The sequence below is a fragment of the Aethalodelphis obliquidens genome, unplaced genomic scaffold (assembly GCF_003676395.1).
Source record: "Aethalodelphis obliquidens isolate GAN/ISIS:26980383/991018 unplaced genomic scaffold, ASM367639v1 scaffold43, whole genome shotgun sequence".
Classification (NCBI taxonomy): Eukaryota; Metazoa; Chordata; class Mammalia; order Artiodactyla; family Delphinidae; genus Aethalodelphis; species Aethalodelphis obliquidens.
Genome location: NW_020837987.1, coordinates 305,580 through 330,572, shown reverse-complemented (window position 1 = coordinate 330,572; position 24,993 = coordinate 305,580). Strand labels below are relative to the sequence as shown.

The window sequence follows — 24,993 nt, the reverse complement described above, 5'->3', positions numbered from 1 at the left end:
TGCCTCTCTTCCTAATAAATGCTGGCTTATAATTTCAGAGGAAAAAAAAAAAAAAGGGCTTCCCTGGTGGCGCAGTGGTTGGGAGTCTGCCTGCCGATGCAGGGGACACGGGTTCGTGCCCCGGTCCGGGAAGATCCCCCATGCCACGGAGCGGCTGGGCCCGTGAGCCATGGCCGCTGAGCCTGCGCGTCCGGAGCCTGTGCTCCGCAACAGGAGAGGCCACAACAGTGAGAGGCCCGCGTACTGCAAACAAACAAACAAACAAACAAAAAAAAACCACAGACTCCAAATCAGTAGGTCAGGAATGGGATCTGACCTGCATTTCTAAGTTTCCAAGTGATGCTGATGCTGCTGGTTGGTAGAACACACTTTGAGCAGAACAGTGGCCTGGCTCTGCCTCATTTGGGTAAGTGTTTTCTCTCTCTATCTTTTGCTCTCGCTCTTGCTTTAGCTTTCAATACTCTCTTGGGAGGCTCTTTGGTTCTCCATCCAAATAGAGTTTTGGCCCATTGTCTCACTAGTTTGCTACATGTGCCCATACCTATCAGAACCCCAGTCTAACTGGAACTTTGCCTCAAACTTGGTCCATTTCTCCTGTTGGCTCCCATCACTCAGCCCTGGTTTTGGGTCAGAGCAGAGGCTCAAGACGTGGGAGGTTCATTTCTAGGAAGACAAAGCCAACTGGGACTCAGCTCCAGGCAAATCTCATGTCTTCCTTCTCTCCTTTGGACAGCACAGCACCACTCTATATCAGTGCAGTCAGAGGATGAGATCACATGATCCCCCACTTACTTATCTTATTAACAGAAACAAAACCAGCAGTCAATAGTACTGATTGACCATTTCCTGAGACTTGAGAGACCATTCTGTTCATAAAATGTTAAGCAACTCCTGGAAGTACTTGTTTTTCTCTTACATAATTTGATTGGTTTGTTTCCATGGCATCATGAAACTCATGCACTACTGCCCCTGAGATTGTCTGATTAGTTTTCCCACGTATAAGTCACAGGTGAAAGCTATAGTTCCTGTATCTCCCCAGATCCGAGCAACTTAGTATTTTCAGATTTTAATTTCATTCAGTTATATGATAATAACAGGGTTCTTTCATATTAGCCTTAGAAACTGGTACTCCCTGATAGGAATGCTTGGGAAGAAAACACAAAAGTTACCAGTATCCATAGACCAGCAGGTCTACAACTGCCAATGATCTTCTAGAACAGGGTCTTAATCTTGGCACTAATGACATTTGGGGCTGGATAATTCATTTTGTAAGAGTCTGTCTTGTGCACTGTAGGATAGTTAACAATATCTCTGTCGTCTACCTACTAGATGCCAGTAGCATCCCCTAGTTGTGGCAACCAAAATGTCTCCAGACATTGCCAAATGTCCCCTGATTGAGAACTGCTGTTCTAGAAGATCATCTAAAACAGAGAGAGACAAACATTAATGAAGTGAATTTGATGTTGGAAGATTCATTAATTTAGACTGATTGCAGGGAGGCCCCATCAGTAACATAAAATACTCTGTTGCTAGTACTATCTGTTAATGCATTAACCAATTAAGCCTGAACACTGGTGATTCTCAGGTTTCTTCCTGGGGTCTTTTTATTTCCTTGATTGCTCCCTGAGTATCTCATTTACTTCCAAGGCTTCAGTAATTCTCAGTAGGCTGAAGAATCAACGTACCCATATCAATCTAACATTTCTGCTAAGCTCCGGACAAATAAACTCAATTTCTTATGGAATCTGGACATTCTCTGGGTACCTCAAACACAATTTTCTCCAGATTGACTCATTGCATTATCCAGGAGAATATTTTGACACTAAAATTTTGATGATATTGCTCCTCTTGAAACTGTTGGTATTCCATCATTCTCAGGGAAAGTCCAACTTGTTTGACACAATGAACAAGGCCTTTCATTATTTGCCTGTCTGTCCCCTTGATTCTACCAGTCCGTCCCCTAATTTCCTTGGGATCTTGCTCCAGATGCACCCATAGTCTCTCTCAACTCCAAGCATTTGATATGCTTTTCCCTCCTCCTGGCTCAGGGTTGCTTGATCTCCCAATTCTAGCTTGGATATTACTTCCTCCTGAAGCATTCTTGGAGCCCCCAGAATTGGGTCTTATAGCTTGACTATGTGATCCTGTGCTTCCTCCTTTGTAAAGTTTGGCCAGGAGGATTAATTTTTTCTAGGAAAGCCACCTTCCAGGGGCTCCATGCACTTCCTTCCATAGAGAGCTGGGGAGGATTGGAGCATGGAATCCAGTTTACCCAGCTGAGGTCCTAGTGGCCACTCATTATAAATGATATGTTGTAGAGACTCTGAATTGTTATCTTTTTCTGAAGAGTGTTGAGTTTTGTTCTATCAGGCAGTTAAACAGTAGGCAGGTCCACTTGAGTTATTGGAAGCTTGGTCTTATGTTTTGTTAAGGCAGGTCTATTGTTTTGCCCTTAGATCTAGGACATACCCTTAATCCCGGGAAGAATCTTACCTCCTAAGGCATAGTCCTTCTAGGGTTTCAGTGGAATTGCTGAGGTTTTTCCTGAGCCCCTCTAGCTTTCTGGGATACAAAGTCAAATCTCTGTCTCACATGCACTGGATAGGAGCTGACATATCAGGTCAGTCTTTTAGCTCTCCAGCTGTTCTTTTCTTCTCGTTCTTCTTGAAGTCTCCACAATTCATATACAGTTTAGGGATAAGCCAAGAATTGGAGGGGAGTTTATAGACAGATGTGGGGACTCCCCTTCTCTGTAGCTTCTTCTTCTTTTTTTTTTTTTACATCTTTATTGGAGTATAATTGCTTTACAATGGTCTGTTTCTGCTTTATAACAAAGTGAATCAGTTATACATATACATATGTTCCCATATCTCTTCCCTCTTGCGTCTCCCTCCCTCCCACCCTCCCTATCCCACCACTCCAGGTGGTCACAAAGCACCGAGCCGATATCCCTGTGCCATGTGGCTGCTTCCCACTAGCTATCTACCTTACGTTTGTTAGTGTATATATGTCCGTGCCTCTCTCTCACCCTGTCACAGCTCACACTTCCCCCTCCCCATATCCTCAAGTTCATTCTCCAGTAGGTCTGTGTCTTTATTCCTGTCTTACCCCTAGGTTCTTCATGACCATTTTTTTTTTCTTAAATTCCATTTATATGTGTTAGCATACGGTATTTGTCTTTCTCTTTCTGACTTACTTCACTCTATATGGCAGACTCTAGGTCTATCCACCTCATTACAAATAGCTCAATTTTGTTTCTTTTTATGGCTGAGTAATATTCCACTGTATATATGTGCCACATCTTCTTTATTCATTCATCCGATGATGGACACTTAGGTTGTTTCCATCTCCTGGCTATTGTAAATAGAGCTGAAATGAACATTTTGGTACATGACTCTTTTTCAATTGTGGTTTTCTCAGGGTATATGCCCAGTAGTGGGATTGCTGGGTCATATGGTAGTTCTATTTGTAGTTTTTTAAGGAACCTCCATACTGTTCTCCATAGTGGCTGTACCAATTCACATTCCCACCAACAGTGCAAGAGTGTTCCCTTTTCTCCACACCCTCTCCAGCATTTATTGTTTCTAGAGTTTTTGATGATGGCCATTCTGACTGGTGTGAGATGATATCTCATTGTAGTTTTGATTTGCATTTCTCTAATGATTAATGATGTTGAGCATTCTTTCATGTGTTTGTTGGCAATCTGTATATCTTCTTTGGAGAAATGTCTATTTAGGTCTTCTGCCCATTTTTGGATTGGGTTGTTTGTTTTTTTTTGTTATTGAGCTGCATGAGCTGCTTGTAAATTTTGGAAATTAATCCTTTGTCAGTTGCTTCATTTGCAAATATTTTCTCCCATTATGAGGGTTGACTTTTGGTCTTGTTTATGGTTTCCTTTGCTGTGCAAAAGATTTGAAGTTTCATTAGGTCCCATTTGTTTATTTTTGTTTTTATTTCCGTTTCTCTAGGAGGTGGGTCAAAAAGGATCTTGCTGTCATTTATGTCATAGAGTGTTCTGCCTATGTTTTCCTCTAAGAGTTTGATAGTTTCTGGCCTTACATTTAGGTCTTTAATCCATTTTGAGCTTATTTTTGTGGATGGTGTTAGGGAGTGATCTAATCTCATACTTTTACATGTACCTGTCCAGTTTTCCCAGCACCACTTACTGAAGAGGCTGTCCTTTCTCCACTGAACATTCCTGCCTCCTTTATCCAAGATAAAGTGACCATATATGTGTAGGTTTATCTCTGGGCTTTCTATCCTGTTCCATTGATCTTTCTGTTTTTGTGCCAGTACCATACTGTCTTGATTACTGTAGCTTTGTAGTATAGTCTGAAGTCAGGGAGCCTGATTCCTCCAGCTCCGTTTTTCATTCTCAAGATTGCTTTGGCTATTTGGGGTCTTTGTGTTTCCATACAAATTGTGAAATTTTTTGTTTAGTTCTGTGAAAAATGCCAGTGGTAGTTTGATAGGGATTGCATTGAATCTGTAGATTGCTTTGGGTAGTAGAGTCATTTTCACAATGTTGATTCTTCCAATCCAAGAACATAGTATATCTCTCCATCTATTTGTATCATCTTTAATTTCTTTCATCAGTGTCTTATAATTTTCTGCATACAGGTCTTTTGTCTCCTTAGGTTGGTTTATTCCTAGCTATTTTATTCTTTTTGTTGCAATGGTAAATTGGAGTGTTTTCTTGATTTCACTTTCAGATTTTTCATCATTAGTGTATAGGAATGTCAGAGATTTCTGTGCATGAATTTTGTATCCTACTTCTTTACCAAATCCATTGATTAGGTGTAGTAGTTTTCTGGTACCATCTTTAGGATTCTCTATGTATAGTATCATGTAATCTGAAAACAGTGACAGCTTTACTTCTTCTTCTCTGATTTGGATTCCTTTTATTTCCTTTTCTTCTCTGATTGCTGTGGCTAAAACTTCCAAAACTATGTTGAATAAGAGTGGTGAGAGTGGGCAACCTTGTCTTTTTCCTGATCTTAGTGGAAATGCTTTCAGGTTTTCACCATTGAGGATGATGTTGGCTGTGGGTTTGTCATATATGGTCTTTATTATGTTGAGGAAAGTTCCCTCTATGCCTACTCTCTGCAGGGTTTTTATCATAAATGGGTGTTGAATTTTGTTGAAAGCTTTCTCTGCATCTATTGAGTTGATCATATGGTTGTTCTCTTTCAATTTGTTAATATGGTGTATCACGTTGATTGATTTGCATATATTGAAGCATACTTGCATTCGTGGAATAAATCCCTCTTGATGATGGTGTATCATCCTTTTAATGTGCTGTTGGATCATATTTGCTCCAACTGAAGACTGAGCCTCAGCTCCCAGCCCCTGCCCTCCCTGGCGGGTGAGCAGACTGGCCTCTCGGGCTGGTGAGTGCTGGTTGGCACCGATCCTCTGTGTGGGAATCTCTCCTATTTGCCCTCCGCACTCCTGTTGCTGTGCTCTCCTCCATGGCTCGAGAAGCTTTCCCCCTCCGCCACCCACAGTCTCTGCCCGTGAAGGGGCTTCCTAGTGTGTGGAAACCTTTCCTCCTTCACAGCTCCCTCCCACTGGTGCAGGTCCGGTCCCTATTCTTTTGTCTCTGTTTATTCTTTTTTCTTTTGCCCTACCCAGGTACGTGGGGAGTTTCTTGCCTTTTGGGAGGTCTGAGGTCTTCTGCCAGCGTTCAGTAGGTGTTCTGTAGGAGTTGTTCCACGTGTAGATTTATTTCTGATGTATCTGTGGGGAGGAAGGTGATCTCCCCCTCTTTCTCTTCCGCCATCTTTCCCCTCTCTCCCAGCTTCTTCTTTTGAAGGTTTTCCACCATCAATTTCCAGCCACTCTGGCAGTTTCAAACTCCCTTCTATGACATGTTAAGTTAATATGACCACAGTTTTTAGCTTGTAACTTCCTGGCAAAGTGGTATGACTATGGCTCTCACTCTCTGTGTGCTGTTATTTCAAAGAAAAAGCCCCATCCAGGTTCTGCCTGATTTTGGTTGCTTTCTAGTTCCCTGAAGTAGCCATGCTTTGTAATATTTTCCAGAGTTTACAGTTGCTATCTGTGGGAAGATTCCACCATTCCTGGAACTGGAAATCTCAATAAATATTATTGAAAAGAGAAGAAAGAATAAATAAATGAATGTGTAATTTTTGTGTTGACATCAAAGGTGACATAGAGAACTTCTGATTTATTGCATGTAAACAATGTATTTAACATATTTGAGATTAATTGCAAATACTTTGGTCTCAATTACTTTAGATATAACTTTGTGATTTTTATCCTTTCTGAAAAATGTTATGCAGAGGATGATTCAAACACAGAGTCTGGCTGTTTCATCATATTAGACATATTAGATGACAAACTAAGTTTTCTGGGGGGATGGGGAGTTGGTGAACTAGCACTTTATCTTTCTAGGTACCTGATGTAACAGTAAAATTCTATAAAAGAGTCAATGATGTATTCTGTTTTCAGTTCTTTTGTCTCATAGCTACACTAAAACTGCTAATGACTTACATAATGATGACCCAAATTGTCAATGATCAATGTCCACCTCACTTGGCCTGTTTGCAATATTTTAATATTTTCGAATACTTGCAATATTTGAAGACTTTTTTCTCCATAAACACTTTTTTCTTAGCTTCCAGGAAAACTAGACTCTTCTAGTTTTTCTTCTACCTCACTGGTGTTTACTTCTCAGGTCCCTTTGTTATTTTCTCCTTGTTTCCTTGATCACTAAAATTGCAATGTCCCCAGGTGGAGTCTTTATACATATTCTTTCTTTTATTGACCCTTTTCCCCTAGTGATTGTATTTTTTCCAGGATTTAAATGTCATCTACACAGTAAGTTCCTAATTGTCCTCTCCATCTCAGACCTCTCCTCTGAACTGTAGAATTTTATACCCAGCTACATACTCTCCATGTTCACGTGGGTGTGTAACAGTCATCTCAAACTCAACATGTTCAAAACAGAACTCTTACCTTCCACCCACCCACCCCCAACCTGCTTCTACAGTCTTCCCCATATCAGTTGGTAGCAACTCCATCCTTCCACTCCCTGAGGTCAAAATTCTCAGTGTCATCCTTGACTACTCTTCTTGAGAGTATCCCCAATACAGCCTTTTAGCAAATCTGGTCACTTTACCTTCAACATTTAATCAAATTTTCCTAGCTACCACAACATCTTTAACTTAAATCATTGCAGAAGTTTCTGCTCTCCCTGTTTCCACCCTTTCCCTCTGTAGTCAATTCCAGAGTGATTATTTTTAAATGGAAGTCATACTATGACCTCCTCTATTCAGTATACCCAATTGCTTCCCATCCATTCAGTGTAAAAGCCGAAGTCCTTACAACATCTAAGGCCCTACATGTTCTGCCTCTTTGCTACCATTCTCATCTTACCTACTTCTCTCTCCTCTCTTGCCATGACACAACAGTCCTCTTAAAGATTTTTGGCACACTCCTGCCTCAGGGTCTTTGCATTGGCTGTTTACTATGCCTGGGTTGTTTTTCCTTTAAATATTCATGTGACTCACTCCTTCACATTCACATCTTTTTAAAAATTCTTACTGTAAGATTGTGACTTTCTCATGTCTACTTTACTTTAGTCATGTCTTTCCCTCCCCTGCCTTGTTTTTCCCAAAGCACTTATCATCATCTAACATCCTGTGTATTACATTTTACTTTTCTATTTACTGTCTGTATTCACTGACTGAAATGTAAGTTTCATAAAGGCCAGGATTTTTTTGTGTTATTTTCATTACTCATAACTCATTCATAACTTTAGAACATAGATGAGCACCCAGAACAGAGAAATTACTCAAGGCATATTTATGAGTTAATAACAAATGATGTCCAGGTTGGTAAACTAACTGGATCCTTAGGTGGTGGTTGGGTACTGAAAGAGGTGACTCTTATTGACAAATATGCCATGGTTTATCAGAAGATAGAGAATCCAAAGGAGCTGAACTCAAACCAAGGGGGCAAGCAGCTTCCTCCTCAGTTTCTCCCTTTTCTTTGTACATTTCCCAGTATGTGCACATCACTACACTTGTTATAACACTTCTATTCTCTCTCCTCTGGATACTGACTGCACATTAATTGCATTTTTCTTAGAACATTTGTAAGAGGCAACAGTTATTTTTACCTGTCTATTATTCATTTCTCTTTATGGTGATAATAGCACCACTATTTTCTCTCAGGGGGTTGCCCTTCCTTCAAGCTCAATCTATGACATTTGGATGGACCTGAGATCTTCTTCTCCCAGGCTCCTGAGTGAACCCAGGGACTAGTCCTGGGCAATCAGAAAGTGCATCCCCCCCAAATGGCCATAGGTTTGGGGATATTTTCATAATTCAATATGATCCAGTCAGAGCAAGCAAATTCTGGGATATCTGCTATAAGCACAAGGTAAGAGAAACTTTTTCTTCTTAGATTTCAGTAAGGCTAATGTAGACCTGACCTGTAGGAATCTACCATGTAGAGACAGACTATCTGAGGATGAAGCCAACACAGGAAAGCAGAGTGGAGAGATGTAGACTGATTTCTGATGATAATGTTTAATCTCCTGGGTCCAGCTTCCTTGAACCCCATACCTAATGATTCAGCTATAAATAATCAATATTTATAATCAATATTTTACTTGAATATTTTATGAATATTTATAATCAATAAGGTACCTTTTTTGATGAAGTTGAGTTGAGTGGGGTTATGTCACTTACCACCAAAAGTGTTCTGAGACAGCATTTAGTAGTTTTGCCATGTATAAACTAGTTTTTTATGCTCACATCACCCTCAACTTCCATGGAAGCCTGTTGGAGTCATTTTTGCATCTCCAATACCACTTGCAGTGATCTAGGTAGGAAGTGCTTAATTAACACCTGGATGGATGGATGGATAAATGGATGGCTGGATGAATAAAGAAAAATTTACTGGTTCAAATTACTTATGCTTTATTTTTAAATAAGGGCTTCCATTTGATCCTATGAAACATAATTACTTTGCTCTGTAATTCCATGCCCTTTGTTTATAATTTGATACACTTGAAGGAAAATATTCATTTTATTTAGTGCAATTTTTAAAAACCACTTTTGAAAAAGAGTTTCTGGATATCTTCTGGAGCTAATAGTATCAACAATAAACATCCTTTATGAATAGGTAGGCTGTGACAAGATAGTAGAGATTCTGGAATTCTGGTTGGCTTCTTAGAAAGGATATGAATCTCCAAGGATGGTTAATGACAACCAGTGAGGGGGAGGTGGCTGTGCATTTGGCTGCTTTGCAGTGTGTGGCTTTGGTTCTACTCACTCCCAGAGACTGCACAGTAATTGGGTAATTATCTACATGTCAGATTGGTTGGCTTTGCATTAAAGACTATTACTTTTTTAGTTTCCTCATGTTGAAAATGCTGTAGTGGTTCCCAGATATTTCCTTCCTAATTTTTTTGTGAATGTATGATTATGATAAAATGTTTTTGAACTATTGCTTGAGTGCAATTATTTTACATTTTTTGCATATTAATATGAAAGTTTAGATACCTCATTCAAAGGCCAGATTTATTCTATAGACTCTGTTAAATCTCTGTTTAATTATGTGAGACATAATTTTAAATTAATGTTAACTTAATTCTCAAATATCATGAAAAAACGTACGATAGCTTTGTGGGTGATAAACTCATTCTAAATCTGTTCATTTTCTCTTAGAAGTTCTTTATTCAAATACATTTGCCACCGGAAAAACATAAGCAAGATTCTTCTCATGGCAGGGCCTGTTTTGCTTCCACATGTTGTCCTTTGTTTCCTTGGCCTGACAATGGCTGATGTTGATGGAGCAGGTTTTAGTGAAGTCCAAAGTTGTGACAGAATGTTCCAACCATGGTCTACTCCATTGGAGGTGTGGTGAGGTTGCAAGAGGCCAAGCTCTCTTGAAGATGATGAGCACTTTCCTTCAGAGGCATCTGCCTTCTCATGGCTCCCACTTCCTCAGACTCTGCAAGTCAGATCTTTGACCATTTAGTGAGAAGGAAGAGTAGTGTCAGTCCTCTTCTCAAAGGTTTAACTGTGATAGGAAGTATGACCAGCCTGGCCAGGGCTGCTGTCCAACCACCTAAGGTTAAGGTGGTGAGAGAAGCTGTCATTGGCAGCAGGAGACTGCAAGCCCTGCCCGAAGTGAATGCTGCAGTCAGCTCTGCGTGTTTCCAGAGATTTTGAGTCTTCATGAGATGCCATATTTGAACTTTTATATGCAGCTATCTGAGTTGAAAATATTGGCAATGAATTCAACATTTTATAAAACTGAGTGCAGACTTGGAGGCTCCCCCTTCTCCCCTTTCCTCCCCTTTGTCCTGTCCTTCTCTGCTTCCTTCCTCTTTCTGCAGGGGTGTGGGGAGGCATTTCTGAGGTCTGGTTCTGAGGAGCCCTGTGCATCCTGGTCTGCTCCTTTACAACCTCACCCCTCGCTGGCATGCTGGGTGAATTAGGCCATCACTTGGCTTCTGTGTCTAAGTTTATTCTCTAAGAACCCTTCAATTCCTCCAAGTAATCAAGGGACAATTATAACCATCATGATGCCGCCTTCAAGGACTGGGGTGAAAATTAATAAAGTGCTTCTCACATGCTCTCAAGCACTTTTAGAAGAAGTTGCTACTTTCTCACAAAATGTTATTCACCCCCTACCAGGTGGAAATTAGAGAACTAATAGGGCATGTTTCTCAAAGAGCGGTAAGCCAGCCAATGGCACCAGAAGCATTGGGTGTTTAGGGGGTGGGGAGGGTTGCGGGGATTCTTTGTTAAAATGTCTGTTCTCAGCTCCACCCCACTCCTATGAAATCATATCCTGAGCGAGTGGGGCTTGGGACCTTGTGTTTTTAACAAGCACATCCCCTACATCCAGGTGACGCTAGTGTCATTGAAGTTTGAGAAGGATATCTGAGTCTTCAGAGGCAAGCAAAGGGGGATGGCTGTGAAAAATGTCTTTGGGTTAAAAGGAACATCTAACTTAGCTCCTCTGAGCCTGCAAAAATGGCTTTGGAATTGTTTATTATAGAATGAAAGAATAGGCCTGGAGATTTTGAATGATGAGTAGAGGTGGTATAGACAACTGTGCCACCTAGAGAGCTGGGTCCAGACCCAGGGGGTGAGGTCAGAGAAAACTTACTTCACCCATCTGAGCCTTATATTCCCCATTATGGCTCAGGGATGGAAGACTAGAGGTTCAATTCTCCTACAGAAATGCCATAGGATCAGGGTACCCACAATTGTCAAGAGAAATGGACCATGGGTATAGCTAATACTACATGGATCTGCCTGAAGTCATATAAATAAGAAGCAAATACATTTCTGCCACCAAAAGAATCACCACCCTGGACAAATAGAGGTTGAGGCTGTTTGAGACTTAAGACAACCCTTAAGCCTCATCTGGGCAGGAGACTGGCTGAGAAAATGAAGCCATTCTCCCAAGTAGAGCATGTTCCCCATTGTCCTCTTTAGAGGTGGCCAAGAAGAGTGGAATGGAAAGTCCTCCCGTGGCACAAATATACGGGCAGAAAATAGGGTCCTAGGGCTTCCCGAGGAGTGTTATCAACATCCTCAGTGCCCCCCTGTCAGTGGGGCGGACTTCACTCCCATTCCACCTCTTCACTGGGTGTTTATGTGTTTGTAGCCTTGCTCCACCACCTCGTGTTGAGTGTGGGGGGTAAGAGAGGCCACTTTTGGCTTGCAGAGATGGTCCTGAGATGCTGGCCTCCCAGCCTGAGGCTGTGAGGGGACAGCCATCTCCCTTGTGTAAGGACTGTGTATTCCCCTTGTGGAGGGAGAGCAAACTGTATTTGTGAGCAGAGGAGAGGGCTGGATTTGAGGATTACATTAATATTGGCAAATATTTGTTTTGTCCCTCCTGGGACTGGGGGTGGATTATACTTCCACACTCCAAGGATGTTAGGCTTTGGTCAGTGACATGTGAATGAATGACTCCTGTTATTTCAGAGCAAAAGCTTTAAGCACCGGCACAACTGGAAAAGACCCAGCTAGGGGCTGCCCCATAGCCAAGCCAGAGAAAGATATTTACACAGTCATGGCTGCCTCTACAGAACTGCAAGGGGACTGAGACACAAACCTTAGTTGCTCTAAGCAAGGTTTGGCAGCCTTTCTGTTAAGAGTGAGAGGGGAAATATTTTGCAATTTGTGGGCCATGTGGCCTCTGTCACAACTACTCAGCTCTGCCCCATGTCAGGAAAACAGCCACAGACAACATCTAAATGATTGGACACAGCTGTGTTTCAATAAGACCTTATTTATGAAAATAGGCAGTGGGGTGGGTTTGGCCTTTGGCCAAAACTGGGGTTTGGGGTCCTCTGCTTTTCCTAGCTGGCTTTAACATATGTCAGAATCACCTGGAGGGCTTATTAGTACACAGATTGCTCTCCCTCTGGGCCCCTCCCAGAGGTTCTGAGCGGGGTTGGGGTGAGGCTATGCATTTCTAATGCATTCCTAGGTGATGCTGCTGCTGCTGATCTGGTACCACCCTTTTTTATCACTGCCTTGATCCTTCTGGATTGATATATAATCTGTAAAGTGAGGGTAATATCAGAACTTACCTCATAGTGTTGTTGTCCTAACTAAATGACAGAATGCTGTGACATGATTAGGACAGGCCCTGCACTTTGTAAGTTCTCAGCAAATATTAGCACTGTGTGCTGTCAGTTGTCATGCACATGCATATGTGGATAGGTCTGTAGGTACAGACCTATCCACATATGCACAAACCACACGCTTCCTTTGCTCTCTGAAGATGCAGCATGGTAAACGAAAGGCGGGCCATTCGCTTCCGAGGAGAGTCCTCACTTCATTAAAGACTGCACCACAGTATTTACCTAAAGAGCACATTATTGTGGTGCGTTTAGAGTGGGGCTGCAATGTAAAGCTGGCTTCCAGCTGGGAGAATGGTTATACTCAAGACAGGTGCACCTTTGCCACCTCATGAGGAAGGTGGCCATTAGCTCATCGGCTGGAGGCACACCGTGGTTTGGCCTGAGCAGGGTTAATCTTTTCTTCTGCCTCAGCTGGCTGAGTCCATGCCTGGGTCTCCCAGAAATGCTTCCATCCCCAGCTCTCCGTGAGCACCAGGCTTGTTGGTCACACAGGAACTGACAGATCCAGCCCTAAACCGAGACTGGTTGTTGTAAGCCCTTTGGAGAGAGAAGCCAGGAGATGACCTAACCTCCAGGAGGGAGGAGAAGGGAGCAGCCCGTTCCCTGTGCAGCCCAGCCTGGAGGGCTCCTCCAGGCAGGAGCGAGGAAAAGTGGTATCTCCATGACTTATATGGAATTAGTGGGGGATGTGTTCTCCCTTGTTTCCTTTTGAGGGTCTTCTATCTCTTGGGCAATTTATGTCAGTGATTTTTATATCACTGTCAAGGAAATCAGAACCATATTAGGCTAGAATTCATATTTAGATTCTTTCTTTATATATAGGTCAGTGTGGATAACCCTTCTTTTGCAGCAAAGTCAGAGGTACAGGCGAAAAACTGGCAAATGAGATAACAGCTCCAAAAGGCACAGTGGCATTTGCAAACCTATGGCTTCCAATCCATTTTTGCTTTGAATAGAATGAGAACTGGGAAAGCTTTGGAAAAGCCATCTGCTCAACTCTCAGTGGCTTATGCTTCTATTTTGTTCCGAAATTTGGACTTGGGAAGGGAAGTGAGAGGCATGCTGGACAGTTCTCCTAAACCTGCTCATCCCAGGTGCCTGGGAGCCAGGCCTCTCCACACCCTGGCTCTGGCTTCCTTGAGGCTTCCAGAGTCAGAACCATGTGGCTTATGGGGCAGAGAACCAACATCTCCTACTCGTCCCCTCCTGTGCTCCATGTCATTTTAGCCTTACACCCTCCCTAGCGCTGTTACCCCTAATTAGCTGTCTCTCTTCTGTTTTTTCTTCTCCGATATACCCAACCACATTGATTTTTTTTAAAAGCCAAGTTCTAATCTGGTCACTTCTCTGCTCAAAAACCTTCGCTACTTCCGTACTGCTTATGGAGCAAAGTCCAGACTTTTTGGCCTGATGTTCAAGTTTCCCAGTTGAGCTTCACCGTAACTTTCCTGCCTTTTTCTCTCCCTCTTCTCAAAATGTTCCCTGAAGCAGACACTATCGGTGAGCTTTGCATATCCTCTCATCCTTATCCCCTCAGTGAGCACTAGACTAAGGACTTACTGCCAGTTCTGGGCTTTCCTGCCCAAGGGCTTTCTCTGGTCTCTGGAGCCCACTTTATTGCCCGCACCAAGTACCAGAGAATTAACAATTCCCTGCTCCTCCCTGCCCCCCAGCAGCAGCCCTCAGTGCAGGGGAGGTGGAATATAAATAACCAGCTCCCTCACCTTGCAGTTGGATAGCTCTGTGGGGCATGTCCTATGTTGGCTTCCACAATTCCCAGTGGCTTCAGCTCCAACTGCCTCAGAGGTCCCTGGGTTGACACCACGCCCTGTGTCGGCTGCCTTCCCATCCCTGCCTCACTTCCCCAGTCCTACATCAGTGCTTCCCTAAATCTTACCCCCAAACCTACTTGCGCTGCATCCTTGTCTCAGAGTTGGCTTCTGGAGGAACCAGAGCTAAAATGCCGCCTGTGTTGGTTTCCTAGGGTGATTGTAACAAAGGACCACATACTGAGCAATGTAAAACAACAGAAGTTTGTTCTCCACAATTCTGGAGGCTAGAAGTCCAGAATTAAGGTACTGGCAGGCCACATTCTCTGATGGCTCACAGGAAACCCCTTCCCTGCCCTTCTAGTTTCCAGTGTCTGCTGTCAATCCTCAGTGTTCCTTGGTCTGTAGACACATCACTCTGGTCACACGACATCTTCTCTGGTAGACACATCACTCTGGTCACACAACATCTTCTCCCTGTGTCTTCACAGTGTCTTCCTTCTGTGTGTGTCTATCTCTGCCCAAATGCCCCCCTTTTAATAAGGAAACCAGTCTTTTTTGGATGAGGACCCCCCAGTGACCTCATTTTCACTTAATTACCTCTGTAAAGGCTGTATTTCTGGACAGATCATGTTCTGTGCTACTGGGGTTAGGGTTTCAGCAGATATTTCTAGGAGACAGTTCAGCCCCCCTTCTCCTCCTTGCTCTTCTGAGGCTAATGTTTGTTTCTTCTGCTTCCTCATTCCAGGGTAAAACCATTATCCCCTCAATTCCTACTGTGAGACTGACACACCCTCAGCACCCAGCTCTCCTGCACACCCATTGCACTTTGGGAGCTCCTCTTGATGGACTCTATCCCTGCCTGCCTGGTGTTGTGGTGCCTCTGAGTCCTACACGGGGGTCCCAGGCTGAGATCCTGGGCCTACCATGCTGACAGGAGGCTCAGAGGAAGTCTGGAAATACTTGTTGCATGATGGTGGGAAGGATGCTCATTAAAGTAAAAGGCTCAGGAAATGGATTATTTTAGATTAATTTTGAAATCAACTTGAGCTCAGACAATTATTTTATTTCAACACTATTGGAATTCTTTCTGAAAGATACAAGTCTGCTTTTCTGCCTCAGGAAATCTAAATTTGAACACTAGCAGCACCTGCGGATTACAGCTCTGAGCACAGCTCTCACTACTCAGGCAACAGGTGTGGAATGGGTGGCTGACTGGGAGGTGGCTGTGGGGACTGGAGCAGACTCCAAGAGTGGTGTTGCAGGCCTGTATCACTGCATCATTTTCTGTCAGCTGTTACTTTCTCCTCAATGCCAAATTCTGAGAAAAATAATTCTGGTGACTTGAAGGTCATGGGACCTTGAGGGACTAGGCATACAGAGACAGTCTTATCATCCCATAGTAAACATGGAGAGCAGATAGTTCTATTTGGGATCACAAACTTTATAATTCTTTGCTGAATTTTTAAGCAAATCTAACCAGCCACCCTCCCTGGTGGAGGCTTGTTCCTGTGCTGTCTGCAGTGCTCGGGGTGACAAAGGGAGAGGCTGGCTTGGTTCAGCCCAACACTGCTGTAACCCCAGACTCTGTTCCCACAGAGAAAAAAATAAAACCAGTGAGTTTAAGAGATTTGACTAAAAGTGTAGCTATTTCCCACTTCCTCAGAGACTGCTTGCAGGGTTCTGGCTGTAGGGAAGAGCCCTAGGCCACGTTCAGATGATTCACATTGGGGTGACTCTTAACTAGGATATGGAGGGCTGACCCACTTATTACCACTCACCATGTGCCAGATGCAGTCATGTTCAATCCTGCAAGGACCCTATGGGAAAGACATTACTGCCCCATTCTAGCTGTGAGGAAACTGAGGGCCAGAGAGGTTAGGTGGGTACCCCAAATCCCATGGAGGCCCAACGCATCCTGCTGGCTCCTAACTTCCAGCTGGACATGTTTGTTTCCCCCCAAATATGGGCAGAGAGTGCTGGACCCAAATGTGAGACCAGGATTTGAATTCCATGAGTGATGATCTCAATAGAAAGCCAATCTCAGAGTCCATGGCTCCCAGAAGAGAGCACAGGGACTCCAGAAGGAACACTAACGTTGGTATGGTGGAAATTTCCACTCAATACCACCTCATCTGGAGGATATAAATGACATCCAAGAAAAAGCACCTTCTCTGTGCCTCTCCTTCTATAGCCTGGTGCTCTGCCTTGCATAAAAAATTTACTCTCTAGCAAAGAGAACCAAATTGGATTTATACACCACTGTCCAGATATATAAGACAAATTTGCAAAACATCTGCCTCATAAATCCCAGCCATCCCAGGGCTGTTTATCATTTTATGGGTGTGGAGAAAAGGGAAACAGAGATTTAAGCTTTTTTAATCTGTGTTTATTGGAAAGAGCTTTTGAACTACAAGCATTCAGGGCCCTGAAGGGAAGCAGTAGTACCAGCTCTGAGCCACGAATGGCATGTTTCCTTCAGATTCTCCCACCTCCAGGCTTTGCTTCCACTTGGCTCCCAATTTGCCCCAAGCCCTCCTTTGTGCTCTTCCTAATTCATCCTTCAAAGCCCAGGTTAGATGCCACTCCTGTGTCCTCCTGGGGCTTTCAAGATCAAACTCCACCCTGGCCCGGCCTCCTGTGCCCTCCTCCCTCCCTGCCCACTGTCGCTCTGGAGCTCACCCTGCAGGCTCCAGGCTCCGCGTGGATTTGTGGGTGTGGACCACTCAGCGGTGAGTCTTACTGTGTTTCAGGGAAGGCAGAAAACCCAGCTCCAGCTCACCCAGGAGTCTTGGCATCCCAACACAACCTACTGGGATGAAATGCCAATCACCCGGGAGGTAGAGGAGAACAGGCATTGCTCTAGGGCTCACCTGGGTTCGAGGCAGTTCTGTGGCAGTAAACAGAGACCATGAGAGGAGGCAAAAGTGCTTTATAGAGCTCGCTATATAGGGAGGCAGCCGTCGTACGAGTGTTCTGGCAGGGATTTGAAGGGGGTGCAGAGGAGTCGGAAAGCTTTATAGTAGAAAGAAGGGAAGGCCCTGTTGGCACAGGGAGGCTGCAGGTCGCCTAACTAGAGGCAGGGCATCATATGTGATTGGTTAGCAGTGCATGTTTGACTTTGTCTATTTAGCCTTAAATTGGAAGCCAAGACAAAAATTAGAGAAGCTATCAGTTATGAATCAAGTTCTGGCCAGTTTGGCCCAATTGTTACAGAGGTGACTGTTTGGCTTCCTGGACTCATTGCTAGAAATAGTGGCCTGACTGCAAGTCTGACTTGTAGGTAATGGGCTGGCTTCCTGGATGGGTTACTGTAGACCATGGGTTTGTTTTCTGGGCTGGTTGCTGCAGATTGAGGGTCAGAATTCTATTTTCATGCGTTGCGTGGCCATCGTCCATTTGTATGTTCAGTCTCTTAGATCAGTACTCACCCAGGACCTAGTTTATGCCAGACCACGAGGGTGGGCTGATGGAGTCCCTGCCCATAAGAATCCTGAGCCCAGCCGAGGAGGCTGTGGGCTCTTGAGCAGATCACAGAGGCCCCAGGGCAGTAGGGTGAGACTGGTGTGCAGTGTGGAGAGAAAATGACCTGGGACCCAGGATGATAGCCAGCCTGTTGGGTGAGAAGAAGGAAGGAGACATAGTGCCAAGGAGGGGGTTTCCACAGGTCCCTCCTCATAACCCCAACTCCACTCACTGCTGGCTCCTTGCCAATCTGTCGGCAGGGCACAATAGTGAGTGCTGCTCTCCCATGGCTGTTCTTGTGTTCCAGGACAGGGTTCCTGAGGGAGGATGGGGAAGGGCTTCCCATGCAGTCCAAACAGCTTTCTCTCATCCCCCAAACCCTTTTTTGTCTGAGCGGATCCCTGCTGCTTCTGCCTGCCCAGCATCCATTTCCCCTGTCTTAGAAATCAGATTCCATTTTTATATTTCACTCTGTGCAGAGTGAGAGAGGCTGCCAACACTTCTGGATTCGTGAGAGGGTGTGGAATAAAGACCTGGCCAACCAGTGCATTTCACTCCTTCAGAGGTAGCATGTAACTCAAGGCCATCCAACCAGAACGAATCCTGGTACGTATGTAGGCCTACTGGGCAAGGTTACCTGTGTTCAATGGGACCACTGAGCTCATGGGATATAAACCTGGGGCTGCTGGCAGTCACCACAAGAGGAAATTGTGCTTAGAAATAAGTCAACATGTAGAAAAATAGAATCAAGAGATGGTGAAAGTGAAACTGAGTCATGACCACATCGTTGGAGACCCTGGATCCAGTTTGCCTGAAAGCCCTGGTCCTGGACTTTTTAGTTAAGAGGAACTGTGTCCTTTTTAGTTTAAAGCATTTTGAGTTGATTGTTCTACCACAAGAGTTGTGATTAATTTGTCCTCCTTTGGGGAAACAACAGCACAGCATTTACCCCTCATCTCATCTGGAGTGTGTACCTCAGACTCTCTTATTCTTTTCTCTCTCTTTCTGCAGCACTTGCTGGCGGGCAGTGAGTTCCCAGGGGTTAGGGAAACAGTGTAGGGGTTAAACTCAGCTGGGAAAAGGGGGTTTAATTAAATGATCTCTAGATTTTTTTCCCACTCAATCTAAGACTTTTATCAATATCTATATGTGAACCCACTTACATATCAGATGAGATGACAATTAACAACCCTAAACGATGAAAGTTGACATTTCCCCTGTGCAGGTACTGTTCTAAACACTTCCATCTATTTGTCTTTAACCCAACATCCCTGAGGGACAGCAGTTGCCTTCCTCTCCTTGCTGAGGTTTAACAACTTGCTTGAGGATGCATAGCTTGTGCACAGTGATGCATGGATCCAGACTGGGTGGGTCTAAGCTCTTAACTGCCAATTTGGGGCCTGGCGTGCACTGTGTTTTCTTTGTCCCCTTTCCCTTCCCATACAGATGGATGGCCAGCTGCCTGAGCCCTCGGCTTCTCCATCCCTCTCCCTGCTCTCAACCACTGGGACCTGGGACTTGATGGGAGAGGACAGGTCCACAGCAGTGGGGCCTAGGGACAGGAGAGCAGGTGAGCATATCACAGAAGCTCAGAGGGAGCGAGCTGGGGCAGGGGAGAGAGGTTTTTTTTTAGGGGGTATCAGGGCTGTGGGAGATGGGGAAAGAGATGGGTCATGTCAGGGTATGTGTGTGTATATGTGTGTGTGTATGTGTGTGTGTGTGTGTGTGTGTGTGTGTGTGTTATGGGTTGAAATTCCTTTCAAATGATTTTGGGGGAAGGAAGTTAAAGACTTTGTTAGTAGTAATAGTTATTTTTAACCCAGACTGTGTGTGTCTATAAAAGACTGGACCACAGGGTCAGGAAGACATAAGGGTCTGATGATCTATTTATCCATTTCTCCATTCATCCATCCATCCAGTCAGCCATCCAGTTTTATAGCCTCAGTAAGTTAGTGTGAGCATTCTGCCAGCAAGCCATGGAGAACACTGCAAGGGGGATACTCTTGGAGATATAGTTAGAAGACCCACATGTGGGGCCAGTAGGCCAAGCTAAGCTGCCTGGGGCTTCAGTGGGAGTGAGAGGTGAACAGAGTGCCTGAGGGTTTGCTCTGGCTCGAGGGGGTCATCTTTAGGAGCTTTAGGAGGGCTAAGGTTTTCTCTTGGCTCTTGGCTGTTTCCCTGACCATCAGAGGTCAGGATCTACCCTGAGTGTGTACTGTGCCATGCTTTGAGGGCCACCTCGGCTCCAGGTGTAAGGGGATATCAGTCATTTCTGGAAATTGTGCTGTCAGGCAGCAAGTATTTTCTGCTTTTGAGGATGATGCTCTGTGCTCTCCTGGAGTGATTATGCTAATGGAATGAGGGGCCTCTTCTGATGGATAATGCCAACTCTGCGGTCCAAGCCAGGGGTCAGTTGGCATTCTATCCCCTAGATGTGAAAATAGATGGTTCCACGCTGATGGTTAGAAAAGCAATAGGTGTCTGAATAGGTCTGAGTGCAGAGGCTGGCAGTGTTTTGCAGGGGAATCCAGACTCCTGGGTGTCCCAGGCATGACAGGCCCCAGGCAGTGGCAGTTACAGTCGTCAGGGCACAGGCGCTCAGTGAACACTTGCTGACTTGAACTGAAGGGGAGTTTTGTGATTTAGCTCTCTAAAATGATGTTTAAATGACAGTAGCTTCCAAGGCAAAGCAACAGAAGCTGAGATCATGAGCCAGGGCCACACATAGGCATTTTCTGAAATTGATGGCTCGGCTGTTGCTGCCACTGAGAGGGCATCTAGAGAGTATCTGTGTGGCTCTGGGCCTCCACTTTCTTATCTGTAAAGTGGGAGGGAAGGAGTACCTCTTTTATGGGGCAGCTACAAGAAGCCAAGTGAGGCAATGTGCTCAGGAACACCCCGGCATCTAGAAGCACGCAGGCCGTGGCACTGGGTTTCCTTTTCCATTTCCAAGAATTCTAACTTCTGTTTTCCCAACTACGGCTTGTGCTCCAGTTGCTGAGGTAGAACCCCACTTTGTTCCTAGGCAGGAAAATAAAGGGCCACTTGAGTGAAAAACAATCTTTGTGCCCATTTGGACCAAGACTCCTGCTCTGTTGTGCTCATTTCCCAATACATTTGCTACTCCTACATACCAAATAGCCATTCAGAAGTCAGCCCCACTCCTGTTCTTACGTCCTTTCCTCCTAATCCCCTTTTTCTCTGTTTTGTCTTCCCTGGTGCTTCAGAAATATCATGAATCAGGCCACACAGATATAAGCAGCACCCCTCAGAGCAAGGACCTTTCCAGCCCCTGGCAAAGGTGATGTGTGATTCCCAGCATTGGAGCGACTGCTCTGAGACATGCTGTCGCTGGTTGCCCTGCGTGAGCTGGCAAGACATGGGTGTTTAGAGGGGATGGGCGGATCACTCAGGGCCAGGCTGGGCCCAAGGCCTGGAGCTGGGGCCTCAGGAAGCCTTCTCCTTCCCTCCAGCTGGCCGCTGGACTGGGCTGTCTGGGGTGGCACGTGCTCCATCAGAGGTCAGGTTCAAGCACAAGAAAAGGGCTCTATTATAAAGGGAGGATTAAGGAGCACTGTACATGCACCCAGGGACCGCTGAGGAGCAAGGCTGGGATAACCCAAGAATGCAGCATGGAGGAGAGGGAGGGCAGCAGGACCAAAGGTGTGGAGGTGGACCTGTGAGATCCTATTGTGGGGAAGGAGAGGTGGAGGGAAAAGTACATCTCTGTGACCCCAGGGACCAGGCATTGGTTCAGGCAGCTTGCAGAGATCTCACAATAGTTCTGGGGAGCAGGTATTTTTTTCCAGCCTAACTGAGGTATGATTGACAAAGATATTTCAGGTGTAAGTGATGTTCTGATATACATAGTGAAATGATCACCACAATCAAGCTAATTAATATATCCATCAACTCACATAGTTACCTTTGTGTGTGTGTGTGTGTGTGGTGAGAAGACTTATGGTCCACTCTCAGCAGATTTCGAGTATACAGTACATCATTATTAACTGTCATATTTTGCACGTGAGGACCTATGCAGAGAGAAGCTCAGAGAGGTAAACCTGTTGCCACGGTTGCCCCACCAGACCCTGTCTGATTCCAAAGGGCCCTCCCCACACTGCACCTGCCAGCTTTGGCTGGGATACTACCTTCTCCATCCCTCCTTGGAGGAAAGGCCCTTGTGCTCTGGTTTACATACAGTCAGTTGGATTTTCCCTCAAAGCCATCCTAGATCCGGGAGAGCTGCAGCCTGCAAGCTTATCCTCAGTTATGCCAACACGTCTCTCTCTCATAAATTCCCCTCAGAGGAACAGGGCCTTTTTTTTTTTTTCCACTCTAAATCCTGCTGCTCTATTGATTACTATAATTCAGCCCTAATTGGACTTCTGCAAAGCACACGTGCAGACGACAGCAGGCTTCTTGGCAGCACGGCAGATGCATTATTAATGTGCCAGTGCTGGCCTTTCCCCTGCTCCCTGCCTTCACCTTGGGAGCTCTGGAAAACAGACCCCTAAGTAATGTGGCTTCCCTGTGGATTCACCTCTTCAGGATATTTGTTTTGTCTTGAAGGAGAAGAGGGATGCAAAGCCACACAACTAGCAAACAGCTCTTTAATTGCCTCTCTGCTGGCCCAAGCAATGGTCCGGGTTGGGGATGATGCTCAGGCCCCCTCAAAACTAAGATACTAAGCTCTGTGAGTGGCAGCTGCAAGGGAGCCCTGGGCAGGCCCATGAGCCAGTGAGGTTCGAGAAGCCAGTAGGACAGACCAAGAATCTGTACCTGGTCACTGATGGGCTGGCCAGAGAAGGGTCACATTGGGTCAACACTTGAGACAACCAAATTGGGGCAGAGAGGAACCACGTTCTGTGGGCAAAAACAGAACAGACTCTCATTATCAGGACAGGTCTGGGAAGCTCACTTCCCAATAAGAGCTTGGAGACAAGTGAAGAGTTTAATGGCTCCCGAGGAGTGCAAATGCCAGGATGGATGTCTGACAGACCCTGCTTTGCAGCTTGCCAGGGTGCTGGTTCTGGGTATAGGACCCTGGACTGAGGCTCTCAGAGTGGGAGCTGGTATTGGGAGGAACTGTGTGGTGGTCGGTCATATGCAGCAGCTCCAGGGATATGAGAAGAGTCACACTTCTCATGCCTCCGGTGTCTGGGGCTCCTTCCCTGCCCACCAGGAGTGGATGGAGTCAGGGGGCTACCATGGATCTAGTTGGGTGGGGCCACAGGGCAGCTGCATGAGCTGCTTAGACCCCAGGAAGGACAGGGACAGGCAGGGTGTGGACTGAGCCCAGCTCATACCCTGGAGTTTGTTTGTTCTAGAGCCAATACACCTGCTCTTCCTTAACACTGGCAGGCAGGTGACAGTCCCTGAGTCTACAGCACACCCACTAGCCATTCTGTATCACTCTGCACCATTAAACAAATTTTAATTACTGGAATACTCTGGCAGGTTCTGGGGAAATAACTACAGGTAAGATTGACAGAGTCAATCGCCCCAGGGCTGGAAAACAACTAAACAGGGGATTGTGGCAAGGGCCTGGAAGACGGGGCTCCCCTAAACTCACATCTTTGGGCATCGTGAAGAGGGATACTCTCAGGCTTCTACCCACAGTGCTGCCCTCCTTGAGGTCCTGCTGCAGACACTGGCACAGGCTGGGATTCTGCAGTTTGCTCTCTACAGGGAAGAACAAGGAGTCAGCCCGGCGGAGGTCCCCTTCCTTAGCTAATCAGGCACAGGACGCTCTCATTCCCTCTCTCAATCTGCATGTACTCGACTTGCTTTTGCAGTGGATACGGGTGATCCTTGGGAACAGGGTCTGTGCCGGGAGCCTCTGCCTGTCCTTAGCACCCAAGGAGTGCCCAGTAAGTGAAAACATGAAGAGAGAGGAAGGGACTCTGGTGCTGGTGCAAAGAGAGCCTGGGGGCTGAAACACTTGTCTCTGCACAACGCCACCCGCCAAGATGAATAGCTGTCCTTGCCCCTTCCCAGGGGCTGTGAGCTGGTGCTTGCTCAAACCCTCCCACCTGCTTGCATTCTCCCACAATGGGACAGGACGGCTGTCTGCACTGTCTTCTCAACCTACCAGCTAGGGCCCTGGTTGCTCTGGCAGGACCTGTTAGCAGCTGACTTCTTTGCACCTTTCTCTCCTGCCTTCCTTTTCCTTCTCTTGGAATGAATGTCTGCCAAGGTCACAAGGTGGATCTCAAATTCAGGGCAACAAGTGTGGGGCAGGGGTCCTCTGCCGGTTTCCTGGGGAGTGAGGGAGAGGTGGCTGCCCCTCGACTGCCTCTTTTTTTTATTTTAACATCTTTATTGGAGTATAATTGCTTTACAATGGTGTGTTAGTTTCTGCTTTATAACAAAATGAATCAGTTATACACATACATATGTTCCTATATCTCTTCCCTCTTCCATCTCCCTCCCTCCCACCCTCCCTATCCCACGCCTCTAGGTGGTCACAAAGCAACGAGCTGATCTCCCTGTGCTATGCGGCTGCTTGCCACTAGCTATCTATTTTACATTTGGTAGTGTATATATGTCCATGTCACTCTTGCACTTTGTCACAGCTTACCCTTCCCCTTCCCCATATACTCAAGTCCATTCCCTAGTAGGTCTGTGTCTTTATTCCCATCTTAACCCTAGGTTCTTCATGACCATTTTTTTTCCCTTAGATTCCATATACATGTGTTAGCATAAGGTATTTGTTTTTCTCTTTCTGACCTACTTCACTCTGTATGACAGACTCTAGGTCCATCCACCTCGCTACATATAGCTCAATTTTGTTTCTTTTTATGGCTGAGTAATATTCCACTGTATATATGTGCCAATCTTCTTTATCCATTCATCCGATGATGGACACTTAGGTTGTTTCCATCTCCTGGCTATTGTAAATAGAGCTGCAATGAACATTTTGGTACATGACTCTTTTTGAATTGTGGTTTTCTCAGGGTATATGCTCAGTAGTGGGATTGCTGGGTCATATGGTAGTTCTATTTGTAGTTTTTTAAGGAACCTCCATACTGTTCTCCATAGTGGCTGTATCAATTCACATTCCCAACAGCAGTGCAAGAGCGTTCCCTTTTCTCCACACCCTCTCCAGCATTT

At 45.3% G+C, this 24,993-nt stretch overlaps 1 long non-coding RNA gene across 1 annotated transcript; it reads left to right on the top strand.

Annotated features, from left to right (window-relative positions):
- The first annotated feature begins 288 nt into the window (after nucleotides 1-288).
- On the top strand, nucleotides 289-15,573 carry LOC113605722 (uncharacterized). Its single transcript, XR_003427320.1, has 3 exons — nucleotides 289-406; nucleotides 8,202-8,409; nucleotides 15,164-15,573. It is a non-coding gene; the product is annotated as an uncharacterized LOC113605722 (long non-coding RNA).
- Nucleotides 15,574-24,993: the final 9,420 nt, after the last annotated feature.